The sequence below is a fragment of the Macaca nemestrina genome, chromosome X (genome assembly GCF_043159975.1).
Source record: "Macaca nemestrina isolate mMacNem1 chromosome X, mMacNem.hap1, whole genome shotgun sequence".
Taxonomy (NCBI): Eukaryota; Metazoa; Chordata; class Mammalia; order Primates; family Cercopithecidae; genus Macaca; species Macaca nemestrina.
The window spans coordinates 114,360,582-114,384,582 of NC_092145.1; the positions used below are offsets into that span (position 1 = coordinate 114,360,582).

Below are 24,001 nucleotides of genomic sequence, written 5' to 3' on the forward strand. Positions count from 1 at the left end.
TAAAGAGCCCTTGGGCCTTGAGGGAACATCAGAGGTAATCTGGAAAAACTCCCTGTGGGCCTGAGGTGGTGGTGGTCACATGCTGAGCTTCCTTTGCCTTTGGAAATGGTGGGGAGGAGTGGGAAGGACTGAATCTTGTGATTGGAATTTCAGCTCAGCAGCAGTACCCCAAAAGACCAGGTGTAATTCCAAGGTTTTTGACTCTAGTCCCTGGCTCCTAGATGGCCATGCTGGGCCCTCCTGAGGCCTGGGGGAGCTTGCTGCCCTGAAGGGAAGAAGATAGGTCTGGCTGAATTTGCCACCTCCTGATTGTAGAACACCAGGACCTTGAGCAAACGTAGGCAGTAACCAGGCAGTGGTTATAGCAGGCCTCGGGTAAGAACCAGTGCTGTGCTGGCTTCAGGTCTGACCCAAAGCAGTCCTTGGGTAGTAGCCATAGGGTGCTTGTGCCAATCCACCCCCAGCTCCAGGTGACTCAGAGCAGAGAGAGAAACTTCATTTGCTTGGGAGAAAGCAAGGGAAAAGAACAGGACCTTCTGCCTGGTAATCCAGAGATTCTTGCAGATCTTGTGCAAGACTGTCAAGGTAGTACTTCTACGAGTCTGATGAATCACAGCACTACTGGGCTTGGAGTGACCCCTAAAGCAAATGTAACTTAGATCACAACACCCAAATCCGTTCAAATATCTGGAAAGCCTTCCCAAGAAGGACAGGTACAAACAAGCCCAGACTGCGAAGACTAAAATCAATACCCAATTCTTCAGTACCCAGACATAGATGAACATCTACAAGTATCACAATGATCCAGAAAAACATAATCTCACAAAATGAACTAAATAAAACATCAGGGACCAACCCTAGAGAAACAGAGATATGTGACTGTTCAGAAAGAGAATACAAAATACCTATTTTCAAAAAACTGAAAGAAATTCAAGATAATGCAGAGAAGGAATTCAGAGCTATCTGATAAACTTAACAAAGAAATTGAAATTATGTAAAAGAATCAAGCAGAAATTCTGGAGTTGAAAAATGCAACTGGCATACTGAAAAATGCATCAGAATTTTAAACAAATTTACAAGAAAAGAACAAATGACACAATTGAAAAGTGGGCAAAGGACATGAACAGACCCTTTCTAAAAGAAGACATACATATGGCTGTGGGATATGATAAGGTTTCTCTTCAAATAATCTGATCAATCTTTTATTCTTTAATTCATAATACCCACCCCCTTTTCCCCTTTTCTCCTTTTTTCCCTTTTGCCTCTGTTAAATGTCCAAACACGCCACAATACCAAATGTTATCAATATCAACTCACATTCCTTTCCTTATTTAAAAAGAAAAACTTTCTAACTCATTACAAACACCCCTTCCCCTTCCTCTCCACTTTCTTTTATGTGCCCACCTTATCTTAAAAAATCAAATGTTTAGCCAACCAAAATTAGTTTAAATTATACAACCCGATCCCGGCCAAAAAAAAAAAAAAAAATACAAAAACAAAACTTGTGTCAAAAATAAAAACTCTCATGGCCCTTTGTTCAAATATACTCTCATAGCAACTGGCCAAAAAACACCCCTCTACACAAAAGTAAAATTGCTTTACTAAAAATCCTTTATTCAAGTGTTCAATTTCCTTAAAATTTTAAGTTTTATTCCTAACATGGCCAGCAATCATATGAAAAATGCTCAATATCACTGATCATTAGAGAAATGCAAATCCAAACCACAATGAGACACCATCTCACACCAGTCAGAATGACTATTGTTAAAAAATAATAGGTGCTGGTGAGGTTGTGGAGAAAAGGGAACACTTATACACTCTTAGTGGGAGTGTAAATTAGTTCAACCATTGTGGAAGACAGTGTGGTGATTCCTCAAAGACCTAAAGACAGAATTACCATTTGACTCAGCAATCCCATTACTGGGTATATATGGAAAGGTATATAAATCATTCTATTACAAAGACACATGCACATGAATATTCAATGCAGCACTATTCACAATAGCAAAGACATGACATGGAATCCACCTAAATGCTCATGAAAGAAAATGTGGTACATATACACCATGGAATACTATGCAGCCATAAAAGAGTACGAGATCATATCCTTTGCAGGGACATGGATGGAACTGGAGGCCATCATCTTTAGCAAACTAATTCACGAACGGAAAACCAAATACTGGATGTTCTCACTTATAAGTGGGAACTAAATGATGAGCAGAACAACACACACTAGGGCCTATTGGAGGGTGGAGGATGAGAGGAGGGAGAGGATCAGGAAAAATAACTAATGGATACTAGGCTTAATACCTAGGTTATGAAATAATTTATACAACGAATCCCCATGACCCAAGTTTACCTATGTAACAAACCTACACTTGTACCCTGAACTGAAAATAACAGTTAAAAATTTTTTTTAAAAAAGAGAGAGAGTAGAAAGATGTTTACCAGAGGCTGGAAAGAGTCATGGGGGTTGAGCTGGAAGTGGGGATGGTTACAGATATATCTAAAATGAATAGATAAGGCCTAGTATTTGATAGCACAACAGGGTGTCTATAGTCAATAATAATTTAGATGTACATTTAAAAATAACTAAAAGAGTATAATTGGATTGTAAAACAAAGGATAAATGCTTGCAGGGATGGATACCCCATCTTCCATGATGTGATTTTTACACATTGCATACCTTATCAAGACATCTCATATACCCCATAAACATACACACCTATCCACAAAATTATCCACAAAATAAAATTTAAAAACCCATGCAAATACTAACTATAAAAAGCTGTTAAATTATATTCATATAAGTCAAGTTAAAGTTGGAAGCCAAAAGCACTAACTGTAATAAAGACAGATAACTAGCAATAATATAATGAAGTGAAAATTCTGCCAGAAAGATATTTGTTTTCAACTTGTATGCAACTGACAATGTTGCCTCAAGGGATATACAACAAAAATCCACAATAATAATAGGAGATTTAAAATCATCTCTACTATAAATTGATAGATCAAGAAGATAAAAAATTATTAAGGGTGTAGAATCTGTGATATTGCAAAATATATATTTGGTCTTTGTCCCCATTTTCTTACATACAGCTACCAAAGCCCTTGGGTTCTCTAAAGAGATGAGAATCTTTTGTATACTAATGAGATGACTGGTGACTGGGGCCCCTAAATATCTTCAGGAAGGAGGGTAGTCACTGGAAATGCCAACATATTATTAGAAGGTCATGATATTTAGCCCCACCTCCCAACCTTTGGGGAGGGAAGAGGGGCTGAAGGTTGAGTTGATCACCAATGGCCAATGATTTAGTCAATCATACCTACACATGAAGCTGGTTCAGAGAACTTCTAGATATCTGAACACATGGAGGTTCCTCGAGTGTGGCATGCTCAGAAAGGGGATGAAAACTCTGTTCCCCTTCCCACATGGTTGCCCTGTGCATCTCTTCCATCTGGCTGTTTATCTGTATCCTTTTTAATATTCTTTATAATAAATTGGTAAACATAAGTATTTCCCTGAGCTCTATGCAATGCTCTAGCAAATTAATAGGATCCAAGGAGAGAGTCATGGGAACTCCAATTTACTGCTGATTGATAGGTCAAAAGTACAGATCACAACCTGGGGCTTGTGTCTATCATCCGAAGTGGGGGACAGTCTTGTGGGACTGGGCCCTCAACCTATGGAATTTGACAATAGTGTCAGAATTGAATTGGAGGACACACAGCTGGTGTCCCTTGGAGAATCTGCTGTCCATGTGCTATGTGTTGAGTGTGCAAGTAGAGAGCAGAAAGGAAAAACAGGGTTTTTTTCTCTTACAAGAAGGAATTTTGTTCTTCAAAGGAACAACAAAGTTAGCATTCAATAAATATAAAATATACATTATTTCCAAATATAGATGGAATATTTATAAAAACTAGCCACTTAATAGAACTTAAAGTTTCTAAAAAGTGTAAAAGATCTGTTATCATATTGACTATGTTCTTCCTTGATCACAATAAAATTGAATTAGAAATCAAGCACCAGAAAAAGGTAGTTAAAAACACAATGTTTGTAAACTTTTAAATGTTCCTGGAACTAACTCATGCTTAATAAGAAACAATGAAAATTGCAAAATAGAAATTTAGACCTGAATGACAACGAAAATACTACATTTCAAAACTTGTAACATGCAGCTAAAGCAGTGTTTAGAGAGAAATTTATAGTCTTTTTAAAATGTAATTATTTAAAAATGAAAAAGATTGAAAATAAAGACTTTAATTGAAAATAAAAAAGTTGTGTTCTCTTCCAGAAACTGGAAAAGAAATGACAGAGAGTCAGTTAATATGGAAGAAATAGAGACTTTATGGGACTAGGAAACTTAAAAAAAAATCTTCCTTGAAACAAGAACAGGAAACTACAAAAAAATCACATTCAGGAAACAACAATAAGAACAAAGAAATAAAAACGGACATTTTTCAATAAAATGGAGTGTAATTTTGAGAAAAATTTCCCGGAAAACAGCAACAAGACAACATTATGAAAATGAAAGATAAAAGATAAGCTACCTGTTGAGGTTTTACATCTAAATAATAGGAATTCATAAGGAAAGACAAACAGATACAGAGAACAAAGAAAATAACGCAGAAGTCACAGATGAAATGATGTAAGAATGTTTCCCATATCTGAAAGACCTGTTTCACAACTAAATGGATCAATCAATTGAAGGGCTCAAATCTAGGCATGTCTTCACAAAATTTTAGGGCACTGGAGATCCTGCAGCTTCCAAAGAGGAGAAAAGGAAAAGGTTTAACAGGAATGTAAAAGAGTCAGAATAGCACTGGAGTTCTAACCAGCAACAACGAAAGCCCAAAACCAATAGAGCAGCACCATTCTTGAAAATAATTACAACCAAGGTTTTAACAAGCAGCTAAACTATCAAATAAGTGTCAGGGTAGCATAAAGGCAGTTTTTTCCCCACATGCAAGATCTCAAACATTTTTGCCTCCCAGAAAGTGAAGGAGTAAACCAAGAAAGAGGAAAACATGGGATTCAAGTAATGGGGGCTGATATAAGAAAGAAGGAAGGAAATTCCCCCTATTACTGCTGATGTGAAATCTCAGAAAGACAACTGCAGATCAGGGAGAGAGCAATCAGTAGTTTCCAGAAGGGATTTCTTCAAGAAGATAAAAAACAAAAATAGAATCCAATATTATATTATTCTATTATGAGGCTATTTACACAATGGAGCATAATTTTAGGGGGAAGCATTTGCGAACAAAACAAAAAGATATCAACTACAAGAAAAGAAAAGATTATGCAGGAAAAAAATATTCCAAGATAAATACCATTTATATAGTCCCAATAATGACTCAATTATGGTTAAATGATTATGATTTAACCAAAGAAACCATATAACTGTTCTGGAAGGACAGGGCACAAGGAAAATACGGCATGAGGGAATGTAGTGGGGATTGAGTAACAGTGAGCGATAACCAAACCCAGATACCAATATTCTGTATTGGGACATCAATGGATAATGTTTAAAACTACGAAAGCAAGAAGTAGCAATATAAGCCATGTTTTTAAGATACATGAATCATAAGTAATAGCTAAAAGAATGAACATGGTTGCTTCTGGGGAGTAGGAATGGGGAAGGTGTGGCAGGACAGTGTTATTTGTTATGAAACAATCTATTTGCACAATTCTGTGACTCTTCCAAATATATGCATACACACACACACACACACAAACTTTTATAAAGACAAATAGTAAATAAAAATAGAAAGACTAACATTGCAAATAAGTTATAAAGGGGACAAGAGCTGTAAAAATAAAGTCGAAAACTACATAGCATCGACAAAAATAAAAACTCTTACAAAATCCATAAATTGAACATATCTCTAGTAATATTGAACAAAAAAAAGGAAATCACACGAAAAGCACACAAGTAAACAATATTAGGAACAGTGAGATATAACATTACAAACAAGGAGTTTTCTAAAATTAAAAGATAAACAGAATATAAATAATATGGTTAGAAACTTAGATGAAATAATTTCTTTTTTTAAATCGCATATTATTGAGTTGCATATATGAATTATTAAGTTGCATATATCATGCTATTTTCTCATGTTTCTTTTTTTGTTTTGTTTTGTTTTTTTTTTTTTTAGGATTTTCAAGAAGTAATTTGAACCTGAAGTGAAAATTCTTATTTATTTATTTTTTATTATTATTATACTTTAAGTTCTAGGATACATGTGCATAATGTGCAAGTTTCTTACATATGTGTACTTGTGCCATGTTGCTGTGCTGCACCCATCAACTCGTCCTTTACATCAGGTATAACTCCCAATGCAAACCCTCCCCTCTTCTCCCTCCCCATAATAGGCCCCAGTGTGTGATGTTCCCCTTCCCGAGTCCAAGTGATCTCATTGTTCAGTTCCCACCTATGAGTGAGAACATGTGGTATTTGGTTTTCTGTTCTTGCAATAGTTTGCTGAGAATGATGGTTTCCAGCTGCATCCATGTCCCTACAAAGGACACAAACTCATCCTTTTTTATGGCTGCATAGTATTCCATGGTGTATATGTACCACATTTTCTTAATCCAGTCTGTCACTGATGGACATTTGGGTTGATTCCAAGTCTTTGTTATTGTGAATAGTGTCACAGTGTTGCAATGAACATACATGTGCATGTGTCTTTATAGCAGCATGATTTATAATCCTTTGGGTATATACCCAGTAATGGGATGGCTGGGTCATATGGTACTTCTAGTTCTAGATCCTTGAGGAATCACCATACTGTTTTCCATAATGGTTGAACTAGTTTACAATCCCACCAACAGTGTAAAAGTGTTCCTATTTCTCCACATCCTCTCCAGCACCTGTTGTTTCCTGACTTTTTAATGATTGCCATTCTAACTGGTGTGAGATAGTACCCATTGTGGTTTTGATTTGCATTTCTCTGATGGCCAGTGATGATGAGCATTTTTTCATGTGTCTGTTGGCTGTATGCATGTCTTCTTTTGAGAAATGTCTGTTCATATCCCTTGCCCACTTTTTGATGGGGTTGTTTTTTTCTTGTAAATTTGTTTGAGTTCTTTGTAGGTTCTGGATATTAGCCCTTTGTCAGATGAGTAGATTGCAAAAATGTTCTCCCATTCTGTAGGTTGCCTGTTCACTCTGGTGGTAGTTTCTTTCGCTGTGCAGAAGCTCTTTAGTTTAATTAAATCCCATTTGTCAATTTTGGCTTTTGTTGCCATTGCTTTTGGTGTTTTAGACATGAAGTCCTTGCCCATGCCTATGTCCTGAATGGTATTACCTAGGTTTTCTTTTAGGGTTTTTATGGTATTAGGTCTAACATTTAAGTCTCTAATCCATCTTGAATTAATTTTCATATAAGGAGTAAGCAAAGGATCCAGTTTCAGCTTTCTACTTATGGCTAGCCAATTTTCCCAGCACCATTTATTAAATAGGGAATCTTTTCCCCATTTCTTGTTTTTCTCAGGTTTGCCAAAGATCAGATGGCTGTAGATGTGTGGTATTATTTCTGAGGACTCTGTTCTGTTCCATTGGTCTATATCTCTGTTTTGGTACCAGTACCATGCTGTTTTGGTTACTGTAGCCTTGTAGTATAGTTTGAAGTCAGGTAGCGTGATGCCTCCAGCTTTGTTCTTTTGACTTAGGATTGTCTTGGCAACGCGGGCTCTTTTTTGGTTCCATATGAACTTTAAAGCAGTTTTTTCCAATTCTGTGAAGAAAGTCATTGGTAGCTTGATGGGGATGGCATTGAATCTATAAATAACCTTGGGCAGTATGGCCATTTTCACGATATTGATTCTTCCTATCCATGAACATGGCATGTTTTTCCATTTGTTTGTGTCCTCTTTTATTTCACTGAGCAGTGGTTTGTAGTTCTCCTTGAAGAGGTCCTTTACATCCCTTGTAAGTTGGATTCCTAGGTATTTTATTCTCTTTGAAGCAATTGTGAATGGAAGTTCATTCATGATTTGGCTCTGTGTTTGTCTGTTACTGGTGTATAAGAATGCTTGTGAGTTTTGCACATTGATTTTGTATCCTGAGACTTTGCTGAAGTTGCTTATCAGCTTAAGGAGATTTTGGGCTGAGATGATGGGGTTTTCTAAATATACAATCATGTCATCTGCAAACAGGGACAATTTGACTTCTTCTTTTCCTAACTGAATACCCTTTATTTCTTTCTCTTGCCTGATTTCCCTAGCCAGAACTTCTAACACTATGTTGAATAGGAGTGGTGAGAGAGGGCATCCCTGTCTTGTGCCAGTTTTCAAAGGGAATTTTTCCAGTTTTTGCCCATTCAGTATGATATTGGCTGTGGGTTTGTCATAAATAGCTCTTATTATTTTGAGATACGTTCCATCAATACCAAATTTATTGAGAGTTTTTAGCATGAAGGGCTGTTGAATTTTGTCAAAGGCCTTTTCTGCATCTATTGAGATAATCATGTGGTTTTTGTCTTTGGTTTTGTCTATATGCTGGATTACATTTATTGATTTGTGAATGTTGAACCAGCCTTGCATCCCAGGGATGAAGCCCACTTGATCATGGTGGATAAGCTTTTTGATGTGCTGCTGGATTCGGTTTGCCAGTATTTTATTGAGGATTTTTGCATCAATGTTCATCAGGGATATTGGTCTAAAATTCTCTTTTTTTGTTGTGTCTCTGCCAGGCTTTGGTATCAGGATGATGTTGGCCTCATAAAATGACTTAGGGAGGGTTCCCTCTTTTTCTATTGATTGGAATAGTTTCAGAAGGAATGGTACCAGCTCCTCCTTGTACCTCTGGTAGAATTCAGCTGTGAATCCATCTGGTCCTGGACTTTTTTTGGTTGGTAGGCTATTAATTATTGCCTCAATTTCAGAGCCTGCTATTGGTCTATTCAGGGATTCAACCTCTTCCTGGTTTAGCCTTGGGAGAGTGTAAGTGTCCAGGAAATTATCCATTTCTTCTAGATTTTCTAGTTTATTTACGTAGAGGTGTTTATAGTATTCTCTGATGGTAGTTTGTATTTCTGTGGGGTCGGTGGTGATATCCCCTTTATCATTTTTTATTGTGTCTATTTGATTTTTCTCTCTTTTCTTCTTTATTAGTCTTGCTAGTGGCCTATCAATTTTGTTGATCTTTTCAAAAAACCAGCTCCTGGATTCATTGATTTTTTGGAGGATTTTTTGTGTTTCTATCTCCTTCAGTTCTGCTCTGATCTTAGTTATTTCTTGCCTTATGCTAAGTTTTGAATGTGTTTGCTCTTGCTTCTCTAGTTCTTTTAATTTTGATGTTAGGATATCAATTTTAGATCTCTCCTGCTTTCTCTTGTGGGCATTTAGTGCTATAAATGTCCCTCTACACACTGCTTTAAATGTGCCCCAGAGATTCTGGTATGTTGTATTTTTGTTCTCATTGGTTTCAAAGAACATCTTTATTTCTGCCTTCATTTCGTTATGTACCCAGTAGTCATTCAGGAGCAGGTTGTTCAGTTTTCATGTAGTTGAGAGGTTTTGATTGAGTTTCTTAGTCCTGAGTTCTAGTTTGATTGCACTGTGGTCTGAGAGACAGTTTGTTATAATTTCTGTTCTTGTACATTTGCTGAGGAGTGCTTTACTTCCAACTATGTGGTCAATTTTGGAATAAGTGTGATGCGGTGCTGAGAAGAATGTATAATCTGTTGATTTGGGGTGGAGAGTTCTGTAGATGTCTATTAGGTCTGTTTGGTGCAGAGTTGAGTTCAATTCCTGGATATCCTTGTTAACTTTCTGTCTCATTGATCTGTCTAATGTTGACAGTGGAGTGTTGAAGTCTCCCATTATTATTGTATGGGAGTCTAAGTCTCTTTGTAAGTCTCTAAGGACTTGCTTTATGAATCTGGGTGCTCCTGTATTGGGTGCATATATATTTAGGATAGTTAGCTCTTCCTGATTAATTGATCCCTTTACCATTTTGTAATGGCCTTCTTTGTCTCTTTTGATCTTTGATGGTTTAAAGTCTGTTTTATCAGAGACTAGGATTGCAACCCCTGCTTTTTTTGTTTTCCATTTGCTTGGTAGATCTTCCTCCATCCCTTTATTTTGAGCCTATGTGTGTCTCTGCACGTGAGATGGGTCTCCTGAATACAGCAAATTGATGGGTCTTGACTCTTCATCCAATTTGCCAGTCTGTGTCTTTTAATTGGACCATTTATTCCATTTACATTTAAGGTTAATATTGTTATGTGTGAACTTGATCCTGTCATTATGATATTAGCTGGTTATTTTGCTTGCTAGTTGATGCAGTTTCTTCCTAGCATCAATGGACTTTACATTTTGGCATGTTTTTGCGGTGGCTGGTACCGGTTGTTCCTTTCCATGTTTAGTGCTTCCTTCAGGATCTCTTGTAGGGCAGGCCTGGTGGTGACAAAATCTCTAAGCATTTGCTTGTCTGTAAAGGATTTTATTTCTCCTTCACTTATGAAACTTACTTTGGCTGGATATGAAATTCTGGGTTGAAAATTCTTTTCTTTAAGACTGTTGAATATTGGCCCCCACTCTCTTCTGACTTATAGAGTTTCTGCCGAGAGATCTGCTGTTAGTCTGAAGGGCTTCCCTTAGTGGGTAACCCGACCTTTCTCTCTGGCTGCCCTTAACATTTTTTCCTTCATTTCAACTTTGGTGAATCTGACAAGTATGTGTCTTGGAGTTGCTCTTCTCAAGGAGTATCTTTGTGGCGTTCTCTGTATTTCCTGAATTTGAATGTTGGACTGCCTTACTAGGCTGGGGAAGTTCTCCTGAATTATATCCTGCAGAGTGTTTTCCAACTTGGTTCCATTTTCCCCATCACTTTCAGGCACATCAATCAGATGTAGATTTGGTCTTTTCACATAATCCCATATTTCTTGGAAGCTTTGTTCATTTCTTTTTACTCTTTTTTCTCTACATTTCTCTTCTCGCTTCATTTCATTCATTTGATCTTCAATCACTGATAATCTTTCTTCCAGTTGATCGAGTTGGTTTCTGAAGCTTGTGCATTTGTCATGTAGTTCTCATGTCATGATTTTCATCTCTGTCAGTTCTTTTAAGGTCTTCTCTGCATTGATTATTCTTGTTATCCATTCATCCATCCTTTTTTCAAGGTTTTTAGTTTCTTTGCACTGGTTACATAGTTCCTTCTTTAGCTCTGAGAAGTTTGATCAACTGAAGTCTCCTCTCAACTCATCAAAGTCATTCTCCATCCAACTTTGTTTCATTGCTGGCGATGAACTGTGTTCCTTTGGAGGGGGAGATGCACTCTGATTTTTTGAATTCCCAGCTTTTCTGCACTGCTTTTCCCCCATCTTTGTGGTTTTATCTGCCTTTGGTCTTTGATGATGGTGATGTACTGATGGGGTTTTGGTGTGGGTGTCCTTTCTGTTTGTTAATTTTCCTTCTAACAGTCAGGATCCTCAGCTGCAGGTCTGTTGGAGTTTGCTTGAGGTCCCCTCCAGACCCTGTTTGCCTGGGTATCAGCAGCAGAGGCTGCAGAAGATGGAATATTGCTGAACAGTGAGTGAGTGTTGCCATGTGATTCTTGCTCTGGAAGCTTCGTCTCAGGGTGTACCCAGCCGTGTGAGGTGTGATGTGTTGGTCTGCACCTAGTGGGGGATGTCTCCCAGTTAGGCTACTCAGGGGTCAGGGACCCACTTGAGCAGGCAGTTTGTCCGTTCTCAGATCTCAACCTCCATGCTGGGAGAACCACTGCTCTCTTCAAAGCTGTCAGACAGGGTCGTTTGCATCTGCAGAGGTTTCTGCTGCTTTTTTTTGTTGTTGTTTAGCTGTGCCCTGTCCCCAGAGGTGGAGTCTACAGAGACAGGCAGGCCTCCTTGAGCTGCTGTGGGCTCCACCCAGTTCGAGCTTCCTCGCGGCTTTGTTTACCTACTTAAGCCTCAGCAATGGTGGGCGCCCCTCCCCCAGCTTCGCTGCTGCCTTGACGTTAGATCGCAGACAACTGTCCTAGCAATGAGGGAGGTTCCGCGGGCGTGGGACCCTCCCGGTCAGGTGTGGGATATAATCTCCTGGTGTGCCGTTTGCTAAGACCCTTGGTAAAGTGCAGTATTGGGGTGGGAGTTACCCGATTTTCCAGGTGTTGTGTGTCTCAGTTCCCCTGGCTAGGAAAAGGGATTCCCTTCCCCCTTGCACTTCCCAGGTGAGGCGATGCCTCGCCCTGATTCAGCTCTCCCTGGTCGGACTGCAGCAGCTGACCAGCACTGATTGTCTGGCACTCCCTAGTGAGATAAACCCGGTACCTCAGTTGAAAATGCAGAAATCACCCGTCTTCTGTGTTGCTGGCGCTGGGAGCTGGAGACTGGAGCTGTTCCTATTAGGCCATCTTGCTCCACACCTATTTTCTCATGTTTCTTAATGTACACTGCTTTTTTTTTACAATTATAACTTTTTCTTTTTTTAAAATTTTACTTTAAGTTCTGGGATACATGTGCAGAATGTGCAGGTTTGTTACACAGGTATACATGTGCCATGGTGGCTTGCTGCACCTATCAACCCGTCATCTACGTTTCATGCCCCACATGCATTAGGTATTTGTCCTAATGCTCTGCCTCCCACCCCCTGACAGGCCTGGTATGTGATGTTCCCCTCCCTGTATCCATGTGTTCTCATTGTTTAACTCCCACTTATAAGTAAGAACATGTAGTATTTTGTTTTCTGTTCCCGTGTTTTCTGTTCCTTTGCTGAGAATGATGGTTTCCAGCTTCATCCATGTCCCTGCAAAGGACACGAACTCACTGTTTTTTATGGCTGCATAGTATTCCATGGTGTATATATGCCACATTTTCTTTATCTAGTCTATCACTGATGCACATTTGGGTTGGTTCCAAGTCTGCTGTTGTAAATAGTGCTGCAATAAACATACATGTGTATGTGTCTTTATAGTAGAATGATTTATAATTCTTTGGGTATATATCCTGTAATGGGACTGGCGGGTCAAATGGTATTTCTGGTTCTCAATCCTTGAGGAATGGCCACACTGTCTTCCACAATGGTTGAACTAATTTACACTTCCACCAACAGTGTAAAAGAGTTCCTTTCTCCACAGCCTTGTCAGCATCTGTTGTTTCCTTACTTTTTAATGATTGCCATTCTAACTGGAGTGAGATGGTATCTCATGTGGTTTTGATTTGCATTTCTCTAACGACCAGTGATGATGAGCTTTTTTTCATATGCCTGTTGGCTGCATAAATGTCTTATTTTGAGAAGTGGCTGTTCATATCCTTCACCCACTTTTTGATGGGTTTGTTTGTTTTTTTCTTGTAAATTTGTTTATGTTCCTTGTAGATTCTGGATTATAGCCCAATGGAACAGAATAGAGGCCTCAGAAATAACACCACACATCTACAACCAGCTGATCTTCAACAAACCTGACAAAATAAGCAATAGGTCTTTCCCTATTTAATAAATGGTGCTGGGAAAAAACTGGCTAGCCATATGCAGAAAACTGAAACTGGACCCCTTCCTTACACCTTATACAAAAATTAACTCAAAATGAATTGAAGACTTAAATGTAAAACCTAAAACCATAAAAACCCTAGAAGAAATCCTACGCAATACCATTCAGGACATAGGCATGGGCAAACACTTCATGACTAAAACACCAAAAGCAATTGCAACAAAACCAAAATTGACAAATAGGATCTAATTAAACTAAAGAGCTTCTGCACAGCAAAAGAAACTATCATCAGAGTGAACAGGTAACCTACAGAATGGGAGAAAATCCTTGCAATCTATCCATCTGACAAAGATGAAATAATTTCTAAGAAAATTTAAATTATAAAAAATTGACTCAAGGTATCAATTAACCACTAAAAGTTTTCAAAAGTAATCAACTGTCTTATTCAAAAGATATCAGGCCCCATTAATTTTATAGACAATTCTTATCAACTTTCAAGGAATACATTCTCCCCATGTTATATAAACTGTTCCAGAGAACATAAGAATTCATTTATGAGGCTAATAAAAACTTGATCACAAAAATGGAATAAAAACAGTGCAAAAAATTAAACCTTTCTCACGTATAAACATAGATATTAAAGTTCTGAAAACTGACAGTGCAAATTTAAAAATATACCAATGTGTTAGTTTTCTATTGCTGTGTAACAAATAACCACACAATGTAGCGGTTTGAAACAGCATTCATTTACTATCTCAGTTTCTGTAGTTCAGAAATTCAGACACAGCCTAACTAGATTCTCTGCTTAGGGTCTCATAGGCTGCAGTTAACTTGTTGGGCAGAGCTGGGTCCCATTTGAGTGTTGTAGTCTTCTTCCAAGCTCACAAGTTGTTGGCAGAACTCATTTTCTTGAAGCTGTGGAACTCATAGGGGCATGTTTCTTCAAGGCCAGCAGTAGAATCTCTCTAATCACTAGACCCTCTTTTAAAGAGCTTGCCTGAGTAGGTCGAGCCCACCCAGGAAATCTCTTTTAATTAACTCACAGTCAAATGAATAGGGACTTTAATTGCACCTGAAAAATCCCTTTGCTTTGCCAAATTCTATTGGTTAGAAGCAAGTTATATGTTCTACTCACACTCAAAGGGAAATGATTACACAAAGGCATGGATATCAGGGAGTGGGAATCACAGGGGCCATCTTAGAATTCTGTTTAGGACAACCAGGTAGAGTTTATCCCAGGAATAAGTAGAGTACATTCCGGTGATGCAAGGTGGTTAAACATAAAAAAGTCTATTAATCGTCGTCATTCTAGGTCTTAGCCTCTCCCCATGGCTTTTGCCCGCTTGCTCTGAGACTCGTGAAGCCAAAATGGGCTAGACTTTCCTATTTTCCACCCGCCTGTAGCCGCGTTGCTGTCACTCCATCACCATGTTCCAGGCACGCCTGGTCCAGGGATCTGTCCTGAAGAAGGCGTTGGAAGCACTCAAGGATCTCATCAACGACGCCTGCTGGGACATCAACTTGAGCGGTGTGAACCTGCAGAGCTTAGACTCGTCCCACGTCTCCTTGATGCAGTTCACCCTGCCGTCTGAGGGCTTTGACACTTACCGCTGCGACTGCAACCTGGCCATGGGCACGAACCTCAGTATTATATCCAAAATACTAAAATGCGCTGGCAATGAAGATATCGTCACACTAAGGACTGAAGATAGTGTGGATACCTTGGTGCTATTATTTGAAGCTTCAAATCAGGAGAAGTTTTCAGACTATGAAATTAAGTCGATGAATTTGGATGTTGAACAACTTGGAATTGCAGAACAAGAGTACCACTCCATAGCAAAGATGCTTTCTGATGAATTTTCATGTATATGTATATTATCTCAGTCATATTGGAGATGCTGTTGTAATTTCCTGTGTAAAAGATGGAATTAAATTTTCTGCAAGTGGAGACCTTGGAAATGGAAACAAATTGTCACAGGCAAGTACTGTCGATAAAGAGGAGGAAGCTGTTACCATGGGAATGAATGAACCAGTTCAGCTAACTTTTGCACTGAGGTACCTGAACTTCCTTACAAAAGCAACTCCACTCTCTTCAATGGTGGCACTCAATATGTCTGCAGACATACACCTTGTTGTAGACTATAAAATTGCTGATATGGGACACTTAAAGTACTACTTGGCTCCCAAGATCAAGGATGAAGAAGGACCTTAGACATTCTTAAAATTCAAGAAAATAAAACTAAGCTCTTTGAGAACTGCTTCTGAGATGCCAGCATATACTGAAGTCTTTTCTGCCACAAAATTTGTACCTCTAAGTACATATGTAGATATTATTTTCTGTAAATAACCTTTTTCTCTATTCTCTGCAATTTGTTTAAAGAATAAAGTCCAAAGTCAGTCAGTCAGATCTGGTCTAGTTAACCTAGAAGTATTTTGTCTCTTAGAAATACTTGTGATTTTTATAATACAAAAGGGTCTTGACTCTTAATGCAGTTTTAAGAATTGTTTTTGAATTTAAATACAGTTACTTGAATTTCAAAAAAGTCTATTAATGTAATAAATATGCTATATTAACAGATAAAAGTAGAAATATCATATAGAATGATATAAAAAACATACTCAATAAAAGTCAATGCAGAAAAAAATCCTTTAGCAAATTCAGAAAAAAAGGTAACTTCTCTAACCTAATAAAAGTATCTATCACAATTTATGGGAAACATCATTTGAAAAACTGAAAACATGCCATAAAACTTAAGAACAAGACAGAGGTGGCTGCCATCTTTAAAAAAAAATAGACTTTAATTTTTTAGAGCAATTTTAGGTTCACAGCAAAATTGAGCAGAAGGTACTGAGATGTCCCATGTAACCCCTTCACCCACATGTGCACAGTCTCCCCTTCTAGCAATATCCCCCCACCCCCAGCCCGCCAGAGAGTTACATTTGTTACAATTCATGAACCTACACTGACACATCATTATCACTTAAAGTTTGTAGTTTACATTAGGATTCACACTTGGTGTTGTACATTCTATGCATTTAGGCAAGTACATGATGACATGTATTTACCGTTATAGTATCATACAGAGCAGTTTTGCTGCCCTAAAATTTCTCTGTGACCTGGCTATTCATCCCTTTCTTTCCTCTAAACCCTGGAAACCGCTGATTTTTTTACTGTCTTCATAGTTTTGCCTTCACAGAACATCAAAGAGTTGTAATTATACATTATAGATCCATTTCAGATTGGCTTCTTTCACTTAGTAATATGCATTTAAGCTTCATCCATGTCTTTCAATGGGTTGATAATTCATTGCTTCTTAAAACTGAATACTATTCCATTGTATGAACATAACACAGTTTATTCACTTACCTACAGAAGGATATCTTGGTTGCTTCCACGTTTTGGCAATTACGAATAAAGCTGCTGAAAACATTCATGTGCAGGTTTTTGTGTGGACATGTTTTCAACTCCTTTGGGTAAACACCAAGGAGCATGATTGCTGGATCATATGGTAAGAGAATGTTTTGTAAGAAACTGCCAAATATTTTCTAAAATGGATGTAACCCTTTGCAGTTCAATCAGCAGTGAATGAGAATTCCTGTTGCTCCAGATTCTTACCAGCATTTGGTGTTGCCAGTGTTTTGGATTGTCACTATTTTAATAGGCATGTAGTGCTATCTCAATGTTGTTTTAATTTGCATCTCTCTGAAGACATATTACATGGAGCATCTTTTCAAGTGTGTATTTGCGATCTATGTATCTTTGTTGGTAAGGTTTCTGTTAAAGTCTTGACCCATTTTTAAAAATCAGGTTGTTCATTTTCTTATTGTTAAATTTTAAAAGTTCTTTGTATATTTTAGATAACAGTTCTTTATCAAGTGTGTCTTTTGAAGATATTTTCTCCCAGACTGTGACTTGTCTTTTCACTCTCTTGACAGTATATTTTGCAGAGCATAAAATTTTAATTTTAATTAGGTCCAAGTTATCAATTCTTTCTTGCATGGAGTGTGCTTTCTGTGTCATATTTAAAAAGTCATCACCAAACCCAAGGTCATCTAACTTTTTTCCTAAGTTATGTTCTAGGAATTTTATAGTTTTGTGTTTTACATTTAAATCTTTAATTGATTTTAATTTTTGTGAAGAATGTAAGGTTTGAGTCTAGATTGACTTCTTTTGCATGTGGATGTCCAGTTGTTTCAGCAACATTTGTTGAAAAGACTATCGCTGCTCCATTGAATTGCCTTTGTTCTTTTGTCAACTATCAGTTGACTATATTGACGGGAGTCTATTTCTGGGCTTTCTATTCTGTTTCATTGATCTATTTGTCTATACTTCTACCAACACTATACTGTCTTGATTACTGTAGCTTTATGGTAAGTCTTAAAGTTGGGTAGTGTCAGTTCTTGAATTTTTTTCTTCTTCTTCAACATTGTGTTGCTATTCTGTTTTTGGATTTTTTTTTTCTTCTCCATATAAACTTTAGAATCAGTTTCTCAATATTCGCAAAAATAATTTGCTGGGATTTTGATTGGGATTTCATTGAATCTGTAGATCACGTTGAGAAGAACTGATATCACAATTGCCACAAAAAGAGTAAAATACCTAGGAATACAGCTAACTAAGGAGGTGGAAGATTTCTACAAAGGGAACTACAAAACACTGTTCAAAGAAATCAGAAATGACACAAATACATGGAAAAACATTCCATGCTCATGGACAGGAAGAAACAATGTTGTAAAAATGGCCACACTGCCCAAAGCAATTTATAGATTAAATGATATTTCTATTAAGCTGCCATTGAGATTCTTCAGTGAACTAGAAAAAACTATTTTAAAATTAATGTAGAACCAAAGAAGAGCCTGAATAGCCAAGGCAATCTTAAACCAGCATATCTTTTACATATTTTGTTAGATTTGTACCTAAGAATTTCATTTTGTGACGGTGTTAATGTAAATAGCAGTGTATTTTTTTTTCTTCAAATTCCACTTGTTCCTTCCTGGGTTATAGGAAAGCATACTTTTGTATATTAATCTTATATCCTGCAACCTTGCTGTAATCACTTTTTAGTTCAAGGAGATTTTAAAAATAAATTCTTTAGAGTTTCTCCATAGACAATTGTGTTATCTACAGACAAACACACTTTTATGTTTTCTTTCCCTATCAGAATGTTTTATTTCCTTTTCTTGTCTTATTGCATTAGGTAGGACTTACAGTACAATGTAAAAAGGGAATGGTGAGAGGGGACATTTTTGCCTTCTTCTTTTTTAAAATTTACTTTTTATTTTTATTTTTGTGGGTACATTGTACATGTATATATTTACACAGCACATAAGATATTTTGGTACAGGCATGCAATGTGTAATAATCACATCGTGGAAAACTAGGTATCCATCCCCTCAAGTTTTTATCTTTTGTGTTACAAACAACCCAATTCTTGTCTTGTTCTTGAGCTTATTGGGAAAGCTTTGAGTTTCTCACCATTATGTATATTAGCTGTCAGTTTTTGTAGATTTTCTTTATCAAGTTGAGGAAGATTCTCTCCATTCCTAGTTTATTGACAGCTTCTAATCATGAATGGATGTTGGATTTTGTCAAATGCTTTTCTGCATCTATTTATGTGATCATGTGATTTTTCTTCTTTAGCTTGTTGATTTAATGCATTACATTAATTGAGTTTTGAATGTTGAACCAAACTCTCATACCTGGGATAAGTCCCACTTAGTCATGGTGTATAATTCTTTCTGTACATTGTTAGACTCGACTTATTAACATTTTGTTGAGGACTTTTGCAGCTGTGTTCATGAGATATGTTGGTCCGTGTTTGTCTTTTCTTTTGGTATTAAGGTAATGCTGGCCTCACAGAACGAATTAGGAAGAATTCTTTTTACTTCTGTCTGCTGAAAGAGATGATATAGAACTGATATTATTTCTCTTTTAATGTTTGGTAGAATTTACTTGTGAACTCATCTGGGCCTCATGATTTCCATTTTGAAAGAATTAAGTATTTATTCAATTTATTTGATAGACAATAAACATATTCATATTGCGTATTTCTTCTTGTGTAAGTTTTGGCAGACTGTTTCTTTCAAAGAATTGTTCTACTTCATCTCAGTTATCCAATTTGTGGCCATAGAACTGTTCCAAGTATGCATTTATTATCCTTTTAATGTGCATTGGAGCTATAGTGATATCCCCTCTTTCATTTCTAATGTTAGTAATTTGTATCTTCTCTTTTTTTCTTGGTTAACCTGGCTAGAGGCTTATCAATTTTATTGGTATTTTTAAAGAAAAAGCTTTTGGTTTCATTGATTTTTAAAATTGATTTTCTATTTTCAATTTCATTGATTTGTTCTCTAATTTTTATTATTTCTTTTCTTCTACTTACTTTGAAGTGAATTTGCTCTTCTTTTCTTTAGTTTCCTAAGGCAAAAATTATTAATTTTAGATTATTGATTTTAAATTTTTCTTTTTTTTAATTATAAAGTTCTAGGGTACATGTGCAGGTTTGTTACATATGTATACATGTGCCATGTTGGTGTGCTGCACCCATTAACTCGTCATTTACATTAGGTATATCTCCTAATGCTATCCCTCTTCCCTCCCCCCACCCCACAACAGGTGCTGGTGTGTGGTGTTCCCTGCTCTGTGTCCAAGTGTTCTCATTGTTCAATTCCCACCTATGAGTGAGAACATGTGGTGCTTGGTTTTCTGTACTTGCGATAGTTTGCTGAGAATGATGGTTTCCAGCTGCATCCATGTCCCTACAAAGGACTTGAATTCATCCTTTTTTATGGTTGCATAGTATTCCATGGTGTATATGTGCCACATTTTCTTAATTCAGTCTATCATTGATGGACATTTGGGTTTGTTCCAAGTCTTTGCTATTGTGAATAGTGCCACAATAAACATGCGTGTGCATGTGTCTTTATAGCAGCATGATTTATAATCCTTTGGGTATATACCCAGTAATGGGATGGCTGGGTCAAGTGGTATTTCTAGTTCTAGATCCTTGAGGAATCACCACACTGTCTTACACAATGGTTGAACTAGTTTACAGCCCCACCAATGGTGTAAAAGTGTTCCTATTTCTCCACCTCTCCAGCACCTATTGTTTCCTAACTTTTTAATGATTTTTATTCTTTTCTTCTATATGCACTCAATGCTATAAATTTCCCTCTGTGCACTGCTTTTTCTACATCCCACAACTTTTGGATAAGTTGTGTTTTAATTTTTATTTATTTCAAAATATTTTAAAATTTCTCTTGATAATTATTCTTTGATCCATGTGTTATTTAGAAGTGTGTTGTTTAATCTCTTAAGTATTTTGGGATATTCTAGCTATCTTTCTGTTATTAATTTCTGTCTGAGAGCAGATATTATATGATGTCTATTTTTAAAATCTGTGTTTTATGGCCCAGAATATGGTCTATTTTGGTGAATGTTCTATATGAATTTGAAAATAATGTATATTCTGCTCTGGTTGGATGAAGTATTCTATAAGTATCAGTTAGATTCAGTTGGCTGATGTTGTTGTTAAGTTCAGTTATGACCTTACTGATTTTCTGTCTGCTTAATCTGTCCATTTCTGATAGGAGTGTATTGAAATCTCCAAATATAATAGTAGATTTGTGTATTTCTCCTTGTAGTTCTATTAATTTTTGCCTTATGTATTCTGGTGCTCTGTTTTTAGGTGCATACACATTACAGATTGTTATTAGTCTTAGAGAACTGATCCCTTTATCATTATGTAATACCCCTCTTTATCCCTGATAACTTTCCTTACATGAAATATACTGTGTATGAAATTAATGTAGCTAATCTTACTTTCTTTTCATTAGTGTTAGCATGGTGTATCTTTCTCCATTCATTTACTTTTACCCTATATATGTCTTTAGATTTAAAGTGGGTTTCTTATAGACAATATATAGTTAATTTGGGATTTTTGATGTTCTCTGACAATCTCTTTTCATTGATGCATTTAGGTGGTTTATGTTCAAAGTGTTTACTGATATAGTTACATTAAGATCTGTCACATTTGTTATTGATTCTATTTGCTGCCCTTATTCTTTGTTCCTTATTTTTGACTTCCACTATTTTTCAGCCTTTTGTGGTTTTGAGCATTTAATATGACTCAATTTTCTCTCCTTTTAAAGCATATCAGTTGTACTTCCTTTTCTACTTTTTTTAGTGATTGTCTTAGATTTTACAGCATTCATTTACAACTAATCCAATTCCACTTTCAAATAACACCATATTGCTTCATGGTTATACTAGTATTTTATAATAAGAAAATAATCCTAATTCTTCCCTCCTATCCCTTGTATCATTGCTGTCATTCACTTCACTTATACATAAGCATATATATAATACATTGCTGCTGTTATCATTTCAAAGTATCCATTAAGTCAAGATTAGATTAATCAAGATAAGATTAAGACAAATCAAAGTTTTTGTTTTACCTCAACTTATTTCTTCTCTGATGTTTTTCCTTTTTAGTATAGATCTGAGTTTCTGACCTATATTGTTCTCCTTCTCTCTAAATAACTTCTTTTAATATTTCTTGCAAGGAATGTCTACTGGTGACATTTCCCTCAATATTTGTTTGTCTAAGAAAGTCATTTTTTATCCTTCACTTTCGAAGGATAATTTCTCGGGGTACAGAATTCTAGGTTGGCAGAGTTTTTTTCCTCTCAATAATGTAAATGTTTCACTTCACTCTTGTCTTATTTGCATGGTTTCTGAGGAGAAATCAGATGTAATTATGATTTTTGCTCCTCTATAGGTAAGTTGTTTTTTTTTCTCTAGCTGCTTCCAGAATTTTTTCTTTATCTTTTATTTTCTGTAGTTTGAATATGATATGCCCATGTGTAGCTTTTGGGAGGCATTTATCCCATTTCATATTCTCTGAGCTTCCTGGGTCTGTGGTTTGTTGTGACATTAATTTGGAGAAATTTCATTACTGTTTTAAAAATTTCTTCTGCTTCTTTCTCTCTTTATTTTCTTTCTGGTATTCCTAGTATGGGCATGTTACACCTTTTGTGGTTGTCCCACAGTTTTGGGATATTCTGTTCTGCTTTTTTCAGTCTTTTTTCTCCTTCCCTTTCAATTTGGGAGGTTTCTATTGAGATATCCTCAAGTTCAGAGATTCTTTCCTCAGCCATGTCCAGTCTATTAATAAGCCCATCCTTCTACTTATAAACACTTTTCTTAGAAATATAATTAACTTCTTTGAATTTAACCAGTGATTTCCAAATCTGTTCCTCCACCCCCACTGTCACCCTTAAGCTCCAGGCCTATCTATTCAATTGCTTGTTAGAGATATCCTCATGGATTTCAAAACATGCAAACTAAACTTATTATCTTATTCTACAGATCTTCTCTTACTAATGTATTTGCTAACTCTGTTAGTGAAACCACCCTTTACTCTATTAAACAAGCCAGAGTTCCCTGGAAGCCATCCTAGACCAATATTTCCCAAACCTGTAGTTCCAGGCAAACCTACCAGAACACGATATTAATATGTGTTATGTAAAAATTAAAGTTATTTGATAAAATAAAATTTTGAACTACTGGATTAAACAAAAATAAGCAGATTTCCCCCTGTCAAATTGGTTATCAGAGCTCTTGTCATTCTAGTGTTCACCTAAGAGAGTGACACTGTGTTTCTCAAACCTTTGTTATGTCAGAACCCAATTTGTAAATAAAATATCTTGCTGGACTAACTTTTTAGGATTTTAGGATATGTTTTCCTTTCTTCGCCTCCCTCACCCCTGAATAATCACTGATTTTTTTGAATTTATTGTTTAAATATCATGGGACTTCTCCATTTAATGGCCACTGACCTTTGTATATTCAGTCTTATTCCCTTTTTCTCAACCCTTTCTCCATACAGTTGCCAGTGACCCTAGTTACAAAACTGAAATGTGTTAGTCTCCTGCTTAAAGCACTTCGATAGACCACCATTTCAGTGTAAAGTTCGAAGTTCCTTAGTTTAACAAGATCACTTAGTTATTAGCTCCAATGTTCCTGCTCCTTCTCAGTGCTTTCCACCCCAGTGATAGTAAATCATCTGATGGGTTCCAAGATACACTACCCCAAAATATGTCATCTTGTCATTTGAGAAAACAGCAGAAGCAAGAAGATCACTTTCACACTTCTCTTTCCCTTCTCCCCTAAAACAGGCCATAAAACCCTCATTTTAGAGGTACTTTCCTGGATTAGTCAGGGTTCTCCAGAGAAACGAGTCAATAAAAGGTATATATAGAGAAAGAGAGAGATAGATAAGAGGGAGATTTATTATGGGAACTGGCTCATCTAATTATGGAGGTTGAGAAGTCTCACAATATACTGTCTGCAAGCTGGAGAACCAGGGAGTCTGGTGGTGTCATTCACTCTAAATCCAAGATCCTGAGAACCAAGGGATCCAACAGTGTAATTCTCAGTCCAAGACTGAAGACTTGAGAAACTGGGGTCCTGCTTGTGTAAATCCCAGAATCCAAAGACCTGAGAACTTGGATTTCTGATGATTGAGGACAGAAGAAGATGAATGTTCCAGCTCCAGAAGAGAGAG

General features: G+C 36.7%; 1 pseudogene; it reads left to right on the forward strand.

Moving 5' to 3' along the window:
- The first annotated feature begins 14,861 nt into the window (after positions 1–14,861).
- LOC105464168 (proliferating cell nuclear antigen pseudogene) lies at positions 14,862–15,721 on the forward strand (annotated as a pseudogene).
- The last annotated feature ends 8,280 nt before the right edge of the window (positions 15,722–24,001 follow it).